A 6,000-nucleotide genomic window follows, 5' to 3' on the forward strand; every position below is an offset into this window, starting at 1 on the left:
TAAAAAAAATACAGGGAGAGCTCTTGCCCTAGCCAGTTTGGCTCAGTGGATAGAGCATTGGTCTGTAGACTGAAGGGTCCTGGGTTCAAGTCCAGTCAAGGGCACATGCCCGGCTGGATCCCCAGTAGGGGGCGTTCAGGAGGCAGCCGATCAATGATTCTCCCTCATTGATGTTTCTCTCTTCCCTTCCTCTCTGAAATCAATAAAAATATATATATTTTTAAAAATAGCCGAAACCGGTTTGGCTCAGTGGATAGAGCGTCGGCCTGTGGACTGAAGGGTCCCAGGTTCGATTCTGGTCAAGGGCATGTACCTGGGTTGCGGGCACATCCCCAGAAGATGTGCAGGAGGCAGCTGATGGATGTTTCTCTCTCATCGATGTTTCTAACTATCTCTCTCCCTTCCTCTCTGTAAAAAATCAATAAAATATATTTTTAAAAAAATAGAGCTCTTGATTGGGCTCAGCTGATGGCACAGGTGACATTGGCTGGAGCGTGTACTTCGTTTTCTCTCACCTTCCCCTACCTGCCTGAGCGGGAAGTGTGAACAGAGGAGCTGCGCCCCCTGCTGGGGGAGGGGTCAGCGGCAGGATCAGGTCTGATGCCCGCATTGGCTGCCTGTTCCTGGTCCAACTTACCCACGAGGCGCGTGGTCCCGCAAGGCCGCTGCTCCTTCCACACAGCCCACTCCTGTCATCATGAGGGCCCCTTGCCCATCCCCGTATTTACTGCTGCCCAACTTGGGGTCAGTTAACCTTTCCACTTTGTCTCTAAAGTCTCTGTAATGGATCAAAAAACAATGCAAGGCCGCTTATGACTGAGGACAAAAGTTCACCCACTGTTCTGCTCCGTCCCAAATTACGCAGAAATGTCGCCCACGCGGCCTTCACAGAGGGGAAATGAGTGACCTACAGGCCCCCCAAGTTAAACCAGATGCCGCCGCAGAGAAACGAAGCAAAATGTGCAGTCCCTCCTCCCTATTGCCTCAGTGGCAGGCGCGGCAAAGAATTCCCCTTCACACGGAAGGGTGTATAGCTCCTGGCAAATTGGTCAACTGCCATTGACCTGCTGCCCTGCGAGCCAAGGGAGTGGAGTGGAAACAATGTCAAAACTCCCCAGAGGGCAGGCTCTCAGAGGAGAAGATGTGGCACCTGGGAGTGAAGAAACGCGCGAATAGCGTGGCCTCTGCTGAGCAGAACTTGGAAAGTGCACCCTTTCTCCACGCATGCGCCCGTCAAGTCACTGCGGCCCTGCGGACGGGTGGACCCGGTGGAGGAGCGCCTGCTCAGTGCTGCGCCCCCGCGCGTGGACCGCGGCTGGCGGCTGGCGGCTGGCGGCTGGCGTGCAGGTGGCGGCAGGTTGCAGGTGGCGGCTGGCGCGCTGTCACCATGGCAGAAGACGTGTGACGTTTAGTGAGGATCCTAGAAGACAGGAGGGGAGATCTTTGTGGCACTGCGGCCGAGAGGGGTGCACAGCGTAGGTCGGCGACCCCAGCCCGCCGTGTTTGGGTTCTGGGGCACGTGTGTCCTCCATTAATCGCCCCCCCGCGCTCCCTCCCCAGAACAGGCAGTGTGCTTGGCCTGCCCTCCAGCCAGGCTGCGGGAGCTCCCGGGAGAAAACTCCGGGCGGATGGCCGTTTGAGCTCTGCAGCCGCCGAGGAGGGACCAGGAGCGCCTGGGCTCCAGCAACCCGCGCAAAGAAACAGGGTTCGGCTTGGTGGGCGTTAGAAGCGGTTCACAAGCGGGGACGGACTTAGCACAGACAAAGATCCTTGGTCTTTATCGCTCAGTTTCCAAGGAAACATTTTTTCCTGCCTAATATTGTGATGTGGAATCAGACAAGAGAAAACAAAAAGATTCAGTCAGTCAGCTGAGCCAGGGTGCAGAGCGGGAGCAGACTGTGTGGGAAGAGGTTTGCAGGGGCTTCAGTGAGAAGAAAGACATGAAAGGCTAGAAGTCGAGATTTCAGCCGCATCCCAGGAACCTCCAAATCCGGGGAAGCGCCCCGGATGAAGGGGAGGAGAGTGTAAGTGGATGTCACGTGCGGGGGTGGGGCGGGGGGGGGGGGGGGAGAACACACACACAAAACGACCTGGAGAGAAAGGTCGGAGCTCTGAACAGGAAAGGCCCGGAAACACCCCTCCACTACGGTGAAATTTAAGAACATCAAAGATAAAATTGCGAAAGGTTCAATGAAGAGGCCATCACTCAAAACATAGCAGACTTGTCATCTTCCATTTTTAGCCAAAAAACTGGACAAAACAGATGAAATCACGGCGTTCAGACATTGGACATGAGGTGCGGGCCAGTGGCCCCCGAGAGAAGAGAGAGCGACGCCGCGGTTGCCCCAGCGGACGGCCTGGAGAGCCCGCGGGCCGGTGCGGGGAAGGGCAGCCGAGCAGCTGGGTGGAGCCGGAGCCCGCAGGACAGAGGGGTGACCGGAGGGAGCTGCGCAGACCCGCGAGCTCACGCTCTTGCGAACCCCCAGGCGCCGGGCTCCGGGGACGACTGGGCTGGGGGCTGCCTCAGGGTTGGGACTCGCATCTGGGAAGAGGACAAGGTGGGATGGGACTCAGGGTCTCGCTGCACAGAAGGTCGCTCTGGCTTAGGGGCGTGGCCTGTGGTGACGGGGGTGTGTCCAGCGGGTGAGGATTTGTCTTGACTCGAAGGGTGCATTAAAAGAGCGGGGCGTGGCTATGCCCTGGGGGCGTGGCCATTGTGAGGTGCGGGCGTCACAGTGCGCGGGCGTGGCTCGAGGCGGGGGCGTGGCCAGAAGTGGGGGCGTGGTTTGGGCTCGAGCAGGCACCCAGAGCTCCAGGAGCCGCTCCGGCAACTGTCTGCATCTAACAGTCCTTGGGGATCCCGAGGCTGGTGACCGGGCTGCGGACAGGTGCAGGGTGAGTGGGGCCTGGCGGGAGGGCGGGCCTCCGGGGCGCTGGGCCTGGCTCACGGAGGGGAGGAGGAGAGGGGAGAGGTTGGGCCGGGTGGAGGGAGGCGCCGGACCAAGGTGAGCCTCTGACCACCCACCCGTCACCCTCTCGCCCCTCCCTGCAGCCCCGACTGCCTCGCCATGTGGGGCCCACTGGTCCTGATGCTGCTGCTGCTCTCTCTCAGCCCCGTCCCCACCGCCACCGCTGCTCCCATCCCCAATGCCAGAGCCCAGGACACCCAGAACCTGCCCCAAGGTCACAACCGCCTCTGCTGAGGGTCGGGTTGGGGGGTAAGGAGGGGGAGGAAGGAGGGGCGCGGCAGACGCAGGAGAGGAAGTCAGAGGGACCCGAGGAGGGAGAGGCCAAGGAGAGGTCTAGGGGGGGCCCGTGGGACGGAGAGAGGCAGGAGTAGGAGGAAGTGGGACAGAATGGAGACCGAGCAGCGGGACAGGGACCCAGACAAGGAGGGACAGATGGGGGGCTGGGACTGGTTTGGCCTTGAGGGTCAGAGGGTGGAAAGGAAAGGGGGGAGGGAGGGTCACGGGCTGGCTAAGAGCCATCCACCACTCGGACGGCCTCCTGCGAGCTCGGGGGCCGGGCGCCCGGGAGGGGCTGGGAGGGGCCGAGGGGACCGGCGGGGGCCCTGCTGCGGAAGAGGGGGGCTGCCTGTGCCCGTGGGCTCAGTGCCTTCCAGGCCTCGCCGCCACACAGGACGGGGCGCTGGGGAGGGGGGGGCAGCACCCCTCCTGGCTCGCAGCCCGAAGCCCCTCCTGGAGCCCACCTTGTCCTTCCCCAGGTGCCAAAGGAGGCGACGGAGAGCTGTGGGCGGCGGGAAAGCCGGCCCCGCACGCGGGCTGCCCTCCGTCCTGAGGCGGCCGCGGGGCCCGCGGCTCCCGGAGAAGCATCCGTGGCTACCGGCCATCCGCCACCGGCTCCTCGGGGGGCCGCGAGGCCGGGGGACCTGGGGCCTCCCCCGTCTCAAAGAGCCCGCCCCCCAGACCCGCTTCTCCCTCCCCAGGCCCCGCACCAGCCACCGCGGCGGGGGATGGGCGCCAGCGCGCTGGCGGGGCTGCCCCGGGCCCTCGCCCCGCCCCGCCCCCGGCTCCGGTTGGAAATAAAGTTCTTTCTCGCCAGCTGCGCGTTCCTTTCGGACCTGCCCCCAACGGAAAGCGAGCTCGTACCGACCCCCGCACGAGCTGAGCCCGCACCCGACCCCCGCACGAGCTCCCGCGGCGGGGCTGCTGCAGGCGCTCTCCCGGGCGCGGGGCGCACGTGGGATTCTCTGCGGGTTTTGTTGCCAAGAGTTAGACTTGCACGGAGTCGAGCCCACTGCGCGTGCCTGGAGGGGACCCCCCCCCCAAACTCCAGCCTCCCTTAAAATACACTTCAGAGCCGCGTCGCGAGGGGTCACAGGAAGGTCACGGTCAAAGCTCCCTGTGCAGAGACTGGCACAGCCGCCTGGGCCGCTGATCCCCGGGTCTGGCTCTGTCCTGAGTAAGTCGCCTGGGATGGGGGGGGGGGGGGCTCTTCGCTCTTTGGACGCAGGGGATGGAGGGGTTTCCCTCTCCCACTGATACTCCTGGGGGGGTGCCTTCTTTAGGGGAACAGCTCTCCAGATCCCGACCCGAGCCCCAAGCACAGCCGCGGGTGCAGGGACTGTGGGTCGCTGGCATCACCCTTCAGTGTAGCTGAGGCACCCGCTATCTCCACGCTTTTTCTCACTTAAGTGTCACCCTTTGCTGTGCATCTGCCGTATCTGGGGTGCCTGATGCCCACTCATCTGAGAAAGTGGTGCCGGGGATTCGATGTTTATTTCCCACAATCACCACTGGGGACAGACTGGGGTCTGGAAAAATCGAAGGCCGTGGGCAGCACCTGTCCAAAGCCATTGCCACACCCCTTGATACCAACCACAGGAATGAAACAAGGTGCTACCAGCGCTGTTCTCCTCCAAGGAAGCCGGAGGGCAGTGCGAGGGGACCGGGAGTTCTGGAATTCTGGTCATGTTCTATTTTTTCACTTTGGGAAGTTTCATCCAACTGTACTATTGCTTTCTGTGCTTCTCTGTAAGTCTATGATGTCATTTTTAATGATTATTTCTTAAAATATTTTTCTTGATTTCAGAGAGAGGGAGGGAGAGAGGGAGAGAGATACAAACATCAGTGATGAGAGAGACTCATTGATTGGCTGCCTCCTGCACGCACCGCACTGGGGATGGAGCCCACAACTGCAACCAGGGCCAGTGCCCTGACCCGGAATCCAACTGTGACCTGGTTCATAGGTCGGTGCTCAACCACTGAGCCACACTGGGGGGCTTAATGTTTATTTTTTAAATGATGGCTAACAAGTACTAGTAAAAATACAATTGGATTCCAACCTACATCTTACAGGATAAACATGGATCAAACATTTAATGATTAAGAAATCAAACCATAAACGTTTAAGAAGAAAGCATAGGCAAATACGTATTTTTTATTTAGAATGTGGATAGTCTTCCAGTATGAGTATGATGCATAAACCAGAAGCTATTAAAGAAAATATGTCTGACTACATTGAAATAAGAAAAAAAAAATTTCTCCATGGCAAAACCCACTATAAAGAACAACAGAAGACAAATATCAAACCAGGGAATTAAAAACAAGTTATAACCAATAAGAAAAAAAAAAACACACACACAAAGGAAAATAGAAAAAGAAAATAGGAACACGAATAACCAGCCAAAAATACCAACATCTTTTAAAAATATAAAAAGGTCAACTTTAGCCGAAACCGGTTTGGCTCAGTGGATAGAGCGTCAGCCTGCGGACTGAAAGGTCCCAGGTTCGATTCCGGTCAAGGGCATGTACCTGGGTTGCGGGCACATCCCCAGTGGGAGATGTGCAGGAGGCAGCTGATCGATGTTTCTCTCTCATTGATGTTTCTAACTATCTCTCTCCCTTCCTCTCTGTAAAAAATCAATAAAATGTATATATATTTAAAAAAAGTCAACTTTACTTGTAGAGAAGCATAATGAAAATTATGCTGAGGAGGAAACCAAGATGGCGGCATAGGTAAACACCGGAAATCGCTGCC

The 6,000-nt window shown here is 58.3% G+C and overlaps 1 long non-coding RNA gene across 1 annotated transcript; it reads left to right on the forward strand.

Annotated features, from left to right (window-relative positions):
- Positions 1 to 2,055: 2,055 nt before the first annotated feature.
- On the forward strand, positions 2,056 to 4,060 carry LOC308520427. Its single transcript, XR_013996091.1, has 3 exons — positions 2,056 to 2,895; positions 3,053 to 3,183; positions 3,725 to 4,060. It is a non-coding gene; the product is annotated as an uncharacterized lncRNA (long non-coding RNA).
- Positions 4,061 to 6,000: the final 1,940 nt, after the last annotated feature.

This window comes from Myotis nattereri, assembly GCF_964212035.1.
Source record: "Myotis nattereri genome assembly, chromosome: 5".
Lineage (NCBI taxonomy): Eukaryota > Metazoa > Chordata > Mammalia > Chiroptera > Vespertilionidae > Myotis > Myotis nattereri.